This window comes from Neopsephotus bourkii, unplaced genomic scaffold, assembly GCF_033783945.1.
Source record: "Neopsephotus bourkii isolate Nb327-2 ecotype Australia unplaced genomic scaffold, CSIRO-AGI_Nbou_v1 NB_384, whole genome shotgun sequence".
Taxonomy (NCBI): Eukaryota; Metazoa; Chordata; class Aves; order Psittaciformes; family Psittacidae; genus Neopsephotus; species Neopsephotus bourkii.
This window is the reverse complement of record NW_026900889.1, coordinates 2195387-2209613: the sequence shown is the minus strand read 5'-3', so window position 1 is coordinate 2209613 and position 14227 is coordinate 2195387.

Here is a 14227-nt window from a genome sequence, read left to right as displayed (position 1 = left end):
AGCCTGTAATGAGAGCAATAAAACTGCTTGCCTGACAGAAGATCACATGCTCAGCAAGGAAACAGATGATAGATTTTTAAGCTGCTCAAATATTATTAGCGAGTAAAAAAGAGTTTGCTCAGGTTAGATGACAATCTGTTTATTGGCAAAACCACTCCCAGTCTGAAACATCTCCTCATGTAATCTGAAAATGAATCCAAGGATTTTTAACCTTAAAGTCAATACATTTAGGGTTTTTTTTTTCCAGCAAAAAAGCCTATCTAAACAGCCTGTGAATAGCAGTTGTGACTTTCACAATAAGCACTTGGATGTGGAATTGAGCTCTGGATCTGTTCTGACTTCCCTGGAAGCAAGGTACCCATAATGGAGAGCACATCAGCTTCATCTACTCCAGCAGAGCAATGTAACAAATGCCATTCATCCATTAGCTTAGTAGGCCACCTGGTTAAATATGTTGCACGTCAAAAAGGGGAAAAGATGGCACAGAACAGAATTTCATTATGGTTTCCTGTATTACAGGGTTTTTACTTTTAAAAAGCAGCTGATCAAAGAGAGAAAATACAAAGCAAAAAGCAAAACACACATCCCCCCCATCCCCTAGCCAGTGTACATTTGTGAATAGCCCTGCTCTGTTGAGCAGAGAGGAGAGGCCATTAGCCTATCTGTTTTTCTCACAGGCAGCTATTTGTATTATCTAAACTCAGGATGTGCAGAATGCTATCCAGCAATTGCCCTCCTGCTAAAAGCTACTACCATTTCTTTGCAAACCAGCTGCATCAGTGAGGGCTTTGGACCCAAGCCTCTATTTTACAGGCTTTGTGTTCAAGAGTTTTGTTTTGCCTTTCTAATAGATTTTGACTTCATCATTATCTTTTCATAGCCCAAACGTTGAATCCTTACTAGTGAGAAATAGCATGTAGGTTAAAAATAAATAAATGAGGCTTTACTATGCTTTTCTGTGCACAGAACTTAAAACAGATGACTGTTGTAGACTGAAAACCTTCTCCCTCATTCTGCCTTTCCTAGAACGCATTCAGCACCTTTCTTCTTGGCAGCATGTTTTAGCCTGTTATTCATGCCCAAATCTTCCAGCCTGATCAGTGGATGCACACCTTGTACACAGCTGTATCCCTGCAGTTGTGTATAAAACTGACTTTAGCTGCACCAGAAGAATAAAACACTTGAAAGGGTGTTTCACGGTTCAGAGCTGTGGTGTTAACAGGGTTTTGGCCAGTCAGCCCCAACCTCTAGGCTTCGGCTGCACATACATCTCTAAGCACACACATAAAATAGAGTGAAAAATAAGTGAACCAGGCTTCAGGCTAATGGGAATATTCACAGAAAGCTTTCAGAAAGCACAGAAAGGAGCAACATGTTCAAATTGACCTTACTCACCCGCTAAAGGCAAAAATGGAAATCTAAGTGGAATTCAGGTAATGATTATGGCAGATGGGATGAGGAGAATATGCAGTCCAGGACCCAGAGCATTTATTTGGATTCAAGAGTTTTGCTTTAGAGAGAGGAAAAGAGAAGTGCTGTCATCTTCTCTGAGACTGTGCTGAGTACAAATAACCTTACGCCCCATATTGAGTTGTAAATGGCGCTTCCCCTAATTAAAGCCTATCCGTTTAATTTACCTTTGTGAACTAAATTAGTCTGCCCTTGCTTTAGGCCACTGAAGGCAAATCCTGCTCTGGTAAATCTCATGCATTAGCAGGAGTGTAATCACTGCCCTCTTCACATGCTAGTAGATGAATACAAACAAGTTGTAAGAGTGAGAATCAGATGGAATAGCTTCAAGTTTCAGTAATTATTTTTTCTTTAATTACTGATTAAAAAATAATCAAAGCCACTGCTCCAGCATGTAAATATGGGTTTATATTAATTTCCTCATCATTCATTCTTAAGCTGAGGGTTTAGCAGGAAATACTTTAAAAGATGTTTTAGCTGGCTCTTGTGAGAGCCAGGGCCAGAGGTGAGCTATAGCTTCCAACTCTCTTGAGCCCTACCTGCTGCTCTGGGTGAGTGTGGACTTCTTTGTCTTCATTAGGATTTATTTGTTTATTATCCTGGGGGATTTCTGATGCTGAAGGGAAGGTTTAATTCCTGTCAAATCTGAGAGTTTTCTGGTCTGATTACAGATAGAGGAAGGATTTAATGATGTGATAAATGATGCCTGGTACAGGGACTTCAGGTAAAACCAGGAGTGAAGACGTATTAAGAACTTGCTACTTAAGAGCAGATAACATTCTGCAAAGAAGGCTGCAGAGAAATAAGACATAATATTTGTGTACCATTTTTATCATGAATAGGTGATTTTCTATTTAATAATTTCAGCACATGAAAACATTTAGTACCAAAGTGGCAGACACCAGCCCTGATGTGTCCAGGTGAGATCTCTTCAGAAGACCATTGTGCCTGCTTCTGGAGCCCTGACACATGGCACAAACATCACCTGCTGGAAATATTGATCTTTAACTTAGCCCTAGTGGTAAATAGCCCCCAAGGACAGCCAGCAACTCCATCTGTGTCTGAAAGAAAGGATCTGAACAAGGACAGGTTTTCCTATTGTTCTTCAAGATGCTGTTTGGGGTCATTTGCAGTGTAATTACAAAATAACCCACACAAAAGTGGAAATTACGTTAAAATCTTTTCCTGAGCAATTTTTCCAAGTATTTTCTGGATAGTCTCTTAGTTCTGTTGGCCCCTCTGAGTAAACTGCATCAGTCTTAGGAGTCATAAAAGTCATGGTAACAATTTTATGGCCATGAACAGTGCGCATTAGTGGCCTGTTTTGTTCCTGGGATGTGTCTGATCATTGGGTCACACACTGGGTCCGCAATGGGCTGAGAACAGGAGCAATGAAGAACCTTTAAAGTATGATCCAAAGAATCCTCATACAGGGGTTGTTTGCAGGACTGTTGCAAGCTTGTTTGTAAGGTTTGTTTCCATACGCAAGATCCCATTTTCCATGTCCAAAGTGACAGGATGGTCTTCATAGCACTGAGAAGCAAATCCTAGGTGAACACGGATGAGGAGAAGTGGCTGAATAGTGAAAGGATGGTGCAGCTAATATGCCTATGAACTGACAACCTGAGCTGGGCTTGCCATTGGTAACATCGCTGGATATTAGTTTGTAACTAAGTACTGTTTGGTGAACATGCTCATCTTGATAATTTAAGTTTGTTTGGAAAATAGCTACCTGGTATTTGTCATTTGTCCTCTTGTTCAGAGTTTATATACATGGGGTGTATACCCAAGCAGTGACCAACCCACACTGTGAGCAAACTGTACTTTGATCTGTTGATGTTCAAGCTATGAAAGCAATGCTTAAGACCACAATCAACCAAAGGGTTATGAAAGCCTGCAAGGAAGGTTGCCTTCATCACACCACCTCAGAGTATCTGCTCACTCCAAGCTCCTTTGTTACTCTCCCTTCCCTGGGAGCACATTCATCACCAAATGGATGAGAAGGAGTTTATCTCACTGGGTGCCTTTGCATCTAGTTCCTTCAAATAGAGTTTGCCTTGAAGAATGGCTTCAGTGGGGCTCCTGCATTGAGTCTGCTCAGGGAACAGGTGTCACATCTTGTAATATCTTCATCAAGACTGAGACACAATGCACTGGAATGGAAGCTCATTCTTTGAGATGCTGAGTGCCTCTGCAGTTGTCTCAGGAGTGACAGGCCCCTCAGGATCACATCCCGGTTACATTCCTCTCTGGATGAGGAACAGCAGCCTGTTTCACCTCTCTGTGGGGGAGGAATACAGTTGTTTCTATGACAACCTCACTGCTTCATCCTTGTTTCAAAAAATCCTTTGTAGAGGGGGATATTCTGGTTACTACAACTTGTTACATGTGCCAGGCACGTTTAGTCCTACAAGTTCTTCTTAAGCTTTCCTTAGGAGAAAAAATAAAGGATGGGAAGAGTGGGAAAGTTGAGTATTGGGAGGACTAGAGAGTAGGAAAATTCCTCTTTGCAGCAATCCCAAAGGAACTGGGATTGGAAACACTGAGAGCCAAGGGATGGGTCACCAGCCCCCGGGAGAGCATCAATGCTTTCTCCCAGCCTTCCCTCCTGCTCCCTGGTTTGGGATTGTATAGATACGACGTGCATAAGGCTGTAGCATATTTTACTCTCACAGCTCCAGCATGTGAACAATTACATCAGCTCTGCTGGCATTTAATCAAGCCACGTCCTGCTCCCATGGACGTAGCCTGGCTGAGAACATCATCTGCCCAGTAATCGCAGGATGAGAGGGTACAGGACGTGGGCTCTCCTGAGCCAAGATTCCTGGCATTTTACGACACCAGCTTTTGCCCAAGGACAAATTCAGATCTGTAAAACAAAGGCAGGGGTCATACAGCTTTGTAACTCCCATCCATACGAATCAGTTGCATGCTGAGATCACAAGAGAGCTCTTAGGGCTCTGCATAGATATTTCAAGGGCTGTAAACAAAACACATTGAACCAGCCAAACAAACCCAACCTGCAAGTCCCACGTGGTTTTAGCTTCAGTGCCAAAGGACAGGCAGGATGGAGCAGAGAGCATCCAGGAGCTGTGAAATTATCCTAAGGCTTCTTTCAACCTGTCCTTTAAGCCTCTCCATTGCCCTTGCACACAGGTAGAAGCATGCCTAGATGCTGAGTTTTCTCTTCCTGCAGGGTTAATGAACTTCCCAACTTTCTTTTTTGAGTTTTCAGGATATTGGAAAGAAGTTTCCTTCAAAGCAGGGGCTTTCCTGCAGGGGGGAATATGGCTGCTCCTGCCCATCCGTGCTGAAGGGCTTCATGGCATCCCAGGGAAAATGGTAGAGCCCCTGACTATAACAGAGCTGTTATCAGCTCTTAGTTAGCCATAGTTGCACTTAGCTGGAGCTCTTCTTGTTGTGTAGACATTTTCCAAACCCCATTAGCAGTCACAGAGGAAAGAGCACATTCAGGCTATGAGCCAGCAGGACTCTTGCAGAACTCAGCATTAGCTGCATGTTGTGGCAACACAGTGTCTGCACCATGAATTACCACCCAAGTCGTTCATTTCATGTCCATTTAGGAGAGAAAATGGGAAGGGGAACAACAGGGTGGGGGGTTTCCAGGTATCACACAGCTCATTGTGACTGTGTTCACCGATTGAGCTGAAGTACAGGGTTTGTCCCAGACATGGGATGCCAGGAGAAAGTGTCAAACTCACCGAGATCAAATGTAGGAGCTTTTCTTTTTTAGGAAACACAGAAATGTTGCAGTTTCTCCTTCCTTAACCAGCTCCTTTTGAGAACCTATGAACTGAGTGAATCATTACTGGAGGGGTCTAAATCAGCCAGGAATGAATCTATGCCACTCAGCAGCTCAGAAGAGGTGGGATGCAGAGAGCAAACGGGAGAGGTTACATGCTTACTCCGTAGCTGCTTTTCCAAGAGGAGGAGGCTGGTAAGAGACATCTGTGATAGTGGTACGAAGGGATCTGTTCATTGCAGGGTGGTTTCTTCAGCCACGCAATGAAATTACCTGCTGCAGTATGAGCCTATCAAAGCAGCAGTGCTCAAAGTCCCACTTACAAGTGCTGGGCATCCTCAGTCCCCAGTGGGGCATATCTAAGAGCACTTCATTGTGCCCAGCGCCTTGGGGCTGCTCCTGTCCAGGGCAATGCGCTAAGCTGCCTGTTGCAGCTTTTGGTGTGCAGATGTGGAAGCATCCCTTGTGCTGGGAGCTGAAGAGCAGGATTACACACCAAATAAATGGACATTAACCAAAGGCTTTGGCTGCATTTCCATTTCACGCTTACCCTGTAACAGTGGAGTGCCTTGTTCAGATGTAGGCTTGTGATTAAGGATTGCCTTCAGGCCTTGTAAATAGAGGATGACTTTTATGATTGCTGCAGTGTATGAGCTCTTCACAGGAGAGGCTTTTAAAATCCAAATGGGTCCAGGTGTGCAAGAGTTTAATGCGGGGCTGTGAGCACCCATCTCCGCCTGCAAATTCCAATTGATCTTTGCAAAGGCCACTTTGCCTGTAAAACTGTTCTGTGCTTTCTGTGAAAGCCTGGGAGGCTTTCTGTGTCCAGGCACAGTGGGCACTTGTCTGCAAACCTGGCAGTAGGTTACCATGGAAAGCTGACCAAAGGCTACTGCCAAGAATCGAGGAGCTGGCAGGTTTGCTGTTGTGTCTACACGAGCAGTGAATGCAGCAAACAGCTTCTCTACACGTACAGCAGAGGATCCTTGTTTGCAGGACACCATCCTTGCAGCATTCCTGGCACAGGGAATAGTGCTGGGTTACAGTGGAGTTTGCAGAGTGTGCAGGCTTCACAGCAGAAGATGGATCGAGGCTTTAAAGCATCTCAACAAGAGCCGCCCAAAGCACAGGAGCAGTTTTGCCTTCCATGGGCCATGGGTACCGAGCGACTCCACTTGGGAACGGGCTGCAGACTGTGCAGGGGAGCAAGAAAACTCCCTCCTCCCTCACATAACACAAACAGGGCTTGTCCTCCGAGGAGACAGCCTCCTTCAACCCCCCTGCCAAACAAATGTGGCAAGTTTCATAGGAATACAAGTGAGCAGCTCTAACACTTGTTTAAGTCTCTGCCGGCTTCCAAAGAAGAGGAGGGCAGAGCTTGCCCTGTAAATCTGGTGAATAGGAGCAAGCAAGCTCTTCTCTTTCATTACCTGCAGATTATTGCTTTGCCTTTGGACTCCTGGGTCTAAAAGGGAAACTTCCCCAGGGTCTGCACTCCCTGTGCTAAGAAGGAGCAAACCTCATTCCCCTCCCGCACCCCCTGCTCTGTCCTCCTCCCGTTGTGACAATACTGTTTGGTCACTGTAGTTATTATGCGCTCACTTTGCTTTACAGGCAGGAATGGCTTTTACAAGGTCCCAGTGTCTCTGACGTTGATGATGCAAAGCTGTATCCAGCTGCTTCCTCCAGTAAAATAAAGAATTAAAGCAGGCAAAGCTGATGCTTTTCCGAGCTGAAGCTGTGACAGAGCAAGAAGGCAGCCGGCAAATGCAGCTGGAATTGACTCTGCCAGCGCCATATCCCAATCTCCTATGTGCATTGTGCTGCTCCCTCCCCACCTTGGACCATCCTCAGCACCCAGCAAACCTTTCCTGTCTGCATCAACATCCCTTTCCAAGCTGGATTGCTCTGATGTAAGTAAACCTATTGCATTATGTGGCCTTATCCGGAGTGTCCTTTAAATAAGGCTTAGTTCTTACTATGCATTGAAGTCCCACTCAAATCACTGGGAATTAAGTGGCACTGGCATTTGGGAGCATCACCTCTAATTTTGGCCTTTCCTTAGGACACCACCAGGGTAAACCCTCATTTATGGTTTCTAATTACCTCCCTATCTGTTTGGTGCTAGGCTTTGCTGAGCTTAGCTCACACCTTGCTCCCACCTTGAACCAGGCTGGTCCATGGGCTGGGGGAGACAAACAGCCTGGGTTTGCCATGAATGTCACCTCCTCCCATTATCCTAATGCTTTCCCATGGCTGTCCTCTGGTGCTGAAGGGAAACTTCAACGCATGCAAGGGAGCATCCTTCAGAACCATGAGCATCAAGCCTTTGTGACTGTACACACAGCCTCCTAATTCCCAGTTTGTGTCACAGCACAAGACGTGTGTGTGCACTCAGAGGTAAACACATTCCATCGCTTTGCCCCTAAACCAACATTTAAATCAAAAGAACTGGTCCTCCAACCACCAAATAAGCTATGTTTAACTGCTCTGCATCTGCTCCAACATTCCAGCTGACAGTTTAATCAAAGCTCTTACAAATCCAGTCCCACTGCTCGCTGCCAGCTCTGATTTACGGACGTGTTGTCGCTGCCCGTCGCACGCTACGATGAACTATGAGTCCTGTGGGAAGCATCCGCTTTCAGCCCTGTTTTACTGTCCTCTGATGGGGGTAAATCTCCTTGTGACAGCAAGGAAAATGGGAATAACTGTAAGAGGGCTGTAGTATAGAGTTGTGTGAGAGAGCAAACAAGCAGACCACTCCTGCTGATGGTCTCTTTAAGTGCCCCTTTGGAAATGTGATGCTGAACATCACAGGTGGCAAGAACAGCTTCTTTTTGTTTGCTGATAGGTGGGAAAAGCAGCCAGAAATCCCCAAAGGATCATCTTTTAAACACTGATGCCACTGTCATAGAATTGCAACTGCCGCCTGAAGGTCAGGTACAACAAAAGGATGTTCTACAGCAAAGAAACAAGCTGAGGAGCAGGGACTGTGATTATTTCACATGACTTTGTCTGATGAACTGCTGTGGGATCAGCTGAGGATATTCCAGCTACAGAGGAAGGAATAAACCGAGGGTGAACCTCAGAAACAAGGAGACACCTGAAAACACCTCTACAAGGTTAAAATCCTGCAGGGAACCTGCAGCCCTCCTGCTCACAGTCATACAACCACAGCATCCCAGCACGGTTTAGGTTGGAAAGGACCTTAAAGCTCATACAGTTGCAACCCCCTGCAGCCAGCAGTGCAAGTTGCATGGGCTTTAGGGGAGGACTGGAGCTCTTCAGAGCAGCAGGGAGAGCCCAGCTTGACCAACACACCCATTTCTGAGTTATCAATGAGCAAACTCTCATCTTGCAAAGCCTGCTTTCCAACCTGCTTTTCCAGAGGCAGCTGGAGATGTGCTGACAACATTTGTTAACTATTCTGTTTAAAGCCACAGTTGTCCCTTCAGCCTCTTCCCTTTGTCTCTGCTCATCTTTTATTACCAGGATAAGAGGTATCTCTCCCTTTTCAGCCTCCCAGCTTTCACTGCAGGGCCAGGCCCAGTGAGGGCGATGCACTCTTTGAGCTCAGCCTGCTCCCCAGCCCTGCACGGACCACATCCGGCACAAAAGAGGCTCTTTGCTCCATTAACCCTCAAAGAAAGCTCTCTTGAAACCTCCCTGGGCAAAACAGCACATAGAAAGCACAAACCTACAGCCTGGACTGTGCACAGTCAAACCCTGGTGATGTCTTGCCTCAAGGTCCCTCTGTCCATCCCCAAGGGATGCTGGATTTTGTGCCTGTCTCCAGCTGCGATGCTCATGGCAAGCAACATGTTCAGTATTCAGGTTTGATGATTGCCATGCACTTACGTGGCTGGGAATAGAGAAACCAGCACCTACTGCTGAAACCTGTCCTGTTGAAATAGCTCCAGTTTTCTGCTTCAATCTCTGAATCACTGCACCAAAATCCACTCAACCCACCTGCAGCACCAGGGGGTGTGGGAATGAAATGATGAAGGGGAAAGGAAAGGCCACAGGCTGTTTTCATGCAGGAAAAGGAGTCTGATCTGTCAAAAAGATTGTTTCTTACAAATTGCCTGTCTGGTTGTGGTGCTGAACAAGTTACATTTTTCTCCCTGACAGCTCATCATAAAGCGAGTGCTGAGCGGAGGAGCCCTTTACAAGAAATGAAGCAACGGAGATCCTGCTATCCAGCTTTATCCGCTCTCCTTGCTCACAGTCCTAGTGGATGGAGAGGAATTAAATGAAAGACCAAACAAACCCAAGAACTGCCACAACCTGCAAGTCCAGTGATGTTTTTCCCTCCTGCACACTTTTTATACTTAAAGGAGCAAATTCAACAGCGTGAAAAGACTCCAGGGCACATCCACTTGTGTTATTTTCCACAAGGATTTTCCTGACTTCTATGGGTAGGACAGGGAAAACATTGCAGGAAGATTTGCCCCAACTTTTGCAATCAGCAAAGTGTGGGTCCTGCCCATGCCATCAGCCATCAGTGCATGAAAGTTGGGGTTACAGAGGGGAAAATCACTGCCTTTAATGAGCAATAAGGGAAACAGAACATGGGCTGGGAACAACAAACTCCCAAATACCAAAACACATTTGTCACCCTCTCTGATATGACCCTTTGTCACAGTGTGCTTGCCTGACTGAAATGGAAGTTGAGGGGGTATTGTTTCACACGTCAAGTGAAACGCATTGTGTGACCTGCTCTGAAACGGCTTCACCTGTTTACTGATCCTGACTCTTTCCGACACCCCCATCTCCCTAAAAACCAATACCCAGTAATTTCCAATACGGAAATATTTCCAGTGGAAAAATCCAGAATGAAAATCCTCCCCTCTTTTAATTCTTCCCTGCAATCACTCACTCACAGGTAACTTTGCTGCCAGAGGAACTGCAGCTTTGTTTAACTGAACAGGAATTATTCAACTTCCCCATCTTTCCCCCACCCAAATACCACTTAGTTCAAGAAACAAGCGGATTTTCTTATCACTGGTTAAAAAGAAAGGCTCCCAGCTGCATTAGCAGAGGAATAGCACTGGGGGGGTGCATCAGGTTGTTTTCCCTCTGGCTTTTCTATGTCTAGCAGCAGGCCTGGGATGGATCAAATTATGTCAATCACTGAACCTTGATGGAAATTGGTTGGAGCACATCCTGCAGAGCCAGGTTAACCCCCAGGGCTTGGGTTTGGGCTTTCAGAGGCAATTAGCAGCAGTGACGTGATTAAGGGTGAGGATGAGATCGGGGAGATGGCTCCCACTGACCCCAAATGATCCCAGTTTCACACCCAGCAGCAGCTGAAGGGCTTTGCCCCCTCCCCAGAGCCCACATTTCCCGTTGGAGTCGAGATCTGGCTCCGAGCACTCCAAAATAATGATTTATGTAAATGTGGTGCTTTCATTAAAAAAGGGGCTAAAAACATAGGCTTGCAAACATCACTGAGTGGCAGAATGGTGTGTAATTTGCCGGAGTTTTCAACACAGCGTTACAATGCCTATCTTAATTGTGATAAATTACTTCAAATGAGTAGGTGTCAAGTGAATTGATTGAAATAACACAGCATCACCACTGTCAAAAGCTCTTTTCATCATGGTCTTTTTCCTTAAAGTTTTGGTTCTTCTGAGGTTTTCTGTCTATAAACCACCCCTTCGAGCTTTTTCCCCCTCTTCCCTTCCTGTTCACACACCAGCAGCTGCTGAGCACAGCGTTTCTCTGAAGGCTTTCCTTAGGAGCATTCCTACCCTTGACATCAATCCCTGGAGCCACATGCAGAGCTTCTGTTCAGGGAGACAGATCTCTTGTAGACCCCCTTTAGGTACCATTTTAAGGATCCTTTTTAAGGATCCCTGTGCTTTTTTAGTGATTTCAGTTGAAGATCATTCCCTTTGTCACTAAAAATGCCTTTTTGGAGCATTTTGAGCTGAAACACAGCACATCACCAGCTGAAGCATCAAAGCAATGACACAGCTGTTATCAGCAAACCTCAAGCATCCCATGGCAGCATAATAAAGCATTTCCTGGGGCTCTTTGCCAGCAAAATGCATCCAAGTCAATTGTGACAACTGATGTGCTACAGGCCACCAGCCTGGACACCTCTTGCAGGCAGCAGTGCCAGAGACTGATGGGTCAAATCCTGCCACACTGGATGTGGCCATGGGAGTTCCCTGGTTGAAAGCAACACCCTTCCTCCCATAAACAAAATAAATAGCCAGATCCATCAGCCACTATTGGTAACAAGGCTCTGTGCACTGGCACACACTAATTGTACATAGCAGGCCACAGCAACACACTTTCTGCTTCAAGGCAGCTGGATTCAGAGTATTCAGAGTATTAGAATCTATATCTTAGACTTGACATCAAGAAGCACTTCTTTACTGAGAGGGTGGTCAGACACTGGAACAGGCTTCCTAGAGAGGTGGTTGATGCCCTGAGCCTGTCAGTGGTTAAGAGGTATTTGGACAATGCCCTCAATGGTGTGATTTAACTTCTGGTCAGCTCTGAAGTGGTCAGGCAGTGGGACTGGATGGTAGCTGTAGGTCCCTTTAAATGATGGAAGCCACTCCTATTCTATTCTATTCTATTCTATTCTATTCTATTCTGTTCTGTTCTGTTCTACTCTACTCTACTCTAAGCACACTTTTTTCTCTGAACTAGAGACTTTACAACTGTGCTTTATGAAATGGTTCAGAAATCCAATCTCACACAGGCTTTTGGGCCTTCAGAGCCATGAAGTCACAGCTGCTGGCACTGATGGCAGTGACTTTCTCCCAGCCCCAAGCTGCTGGTTAGCAAGCTCATGGCTGGGGGTTGGCAGCTTCCAAACTGCCCTCACCATCGTGCAACAACAAGAACCTGCAGAGTTATGGCAGTGGGCACAGCCCAGCTGCCTTTATTGAGTGTGCCCTTCAGTTTTCCTCATTACATCATCAAAGTGAAGCCCAAACTGCATATTCCTGAATATTCTGCCTTCTGGAACACTGTAATGTGCTGACATTTCTGACAGACCATCAGTGGTGAGAGGTTAACTGCCCAGCAGAGAAGATGCTCGTAGCAGTGATGTGAGAAGCACCGCAAGGTCAGAGTGTGACCAGAGGGAGGTGTTGACCCCCTCCAGATTTCCTCACCAAATCACTTCCATCCTTCCCCTGTCAGAGGTGACAGTTGTTTTCCCAGCCATGCACTCTGGGAGCTGCAGTGTCAAACCCTCTGATTGAATTAATGTGGGTAATTTATAGGGAGGCAAAACAGAATGAAAAGTAAAGTAACCAGAAATGAGATTATTTTTCAAGGTACATTTAACTTAGGGTGGCATTTGAGAGCACGAACCTTTAACAGAAATAAGCAAAGCCCATTTGTCTGAGAGCTTCAATATTTAATTCCCAGGAAGACAGACACAGTTTTTGCAGATTATAATAATTATTTCAGACTTGATCAGCAAAAGGGAGAAGCTTTGAGCTGTTGGCATAATAAAAAAGTCAGACACTGAAAGTAATGACAAATTGGCCGTGCACTGGAAAACCCTGCAGGGACAGGCGGCTTTGGGGTGGGGACAGATCAGGGCTCTCCTAATACTTGTCAGCAGTTTTGTAGCCACAGGCAAATCTTGCCATCTGGTTGCTTTCCCTTTCTGCTTTCCTTCCATTCAGAGCAAGAACTGTTTGCAGCAAAGATCACGGGAGCCCTTTGCCCTGCATCAAAGCGATGCTTGAGCCCTTCATTCAGCCTCAGTTTTCCAAATATAGCAAAAGCAGGCACGCAGAGGGGAAGCACCTGACTGAACTGCTTGTAATTACCATGGTACCAGTTGGCTTAGGTCTGAAATGGGTGCCTGAAGGCTTATCCATCTAATCCTGACCCTTTGCTGATGCTGCTGCAATACTGACTCAGTGAAACCCACGGATGCTCACCATGGGGAACATGTTGCATCGTTCAGCTGGACCTGCATGTGTGGTGAGCAAATCATAGAATCATATAGTCATAGACTGGTTTGGGCTGGAAGGGACCTTAAAGCTCATCCAGTTCCAACCCCCTGCCACAGGAAGGGACACCTTCCACTAGACCAGGTTGCTCAAGCCCCATCCAACCCAATGTTTGGAGTTTGAGCAATGACATTTCACCCTGCAGGAAGTGCTGATGAAGAGCTGAGAGCATTGTTCTTCTTCCTAATAGTGAAAACCAAAATGGCTTTAGTGAGATACCTTAACCCAGATTTCTTAGCCAAGGTCTGCACTTCGTTGTCCAGAGCTCATTAGTTGGGGTCTGCTGGTAGAGCAGTTCTGTATGCCAATATTTCAGGGGACAGATTTGAAGTACACAGGAAGACACTTCATGGAGAAAAACAGAGGGGAAGGGACAGTATAGCAGTGAAGGCAGCTTCTGAAAAGGGATTTTAGAACTTCTGAGGAAAGAGAAAATGCATTCATAAATTAAGGTTAATCATAATGAATGAATGACTGTGTTTCCTCTGGGGGTAGGAGGGGGAGAGAACCAAAATGGTTATATTATCATGGTTATTTTATCTCTAAATCTATCAAATTGAATAGATTGTTCCTTCCACCAGTAAATGGGATCCTACTCAGCTTCATTTTGTCCTTTGATAAGTTAAACTCAGAAGCTAAATTAAAACACTTCAGAAAGGGAGAGTTTAATAGTCCTTCAGTAAACAGCTCAGCACAAGTTAAACTGTGGCATTTCCCCTCTGTTTTCTCCAGTGCATCCCTAAGTGAGCACATCCTCAGAATGAGGCACTGCTTCCTCTCTGTGCCCCATCCTTTCTGATCAAGCTGAGCCTCACAGGGATGTACTTATTGAAGGTGGGATGTTCAGCTGGGGGATGTAATTAATATGCACTGATGTGGGAGGCGATGCCTTCAGTAGTACGCTCAGTGGATGCATCCCTGATGATCTGAAGTCAGATCATCACAAGACAGATCTCAGCTGTTGAGGACCAGTATGATAAACTGACTTCAAAGAAACAAGCTT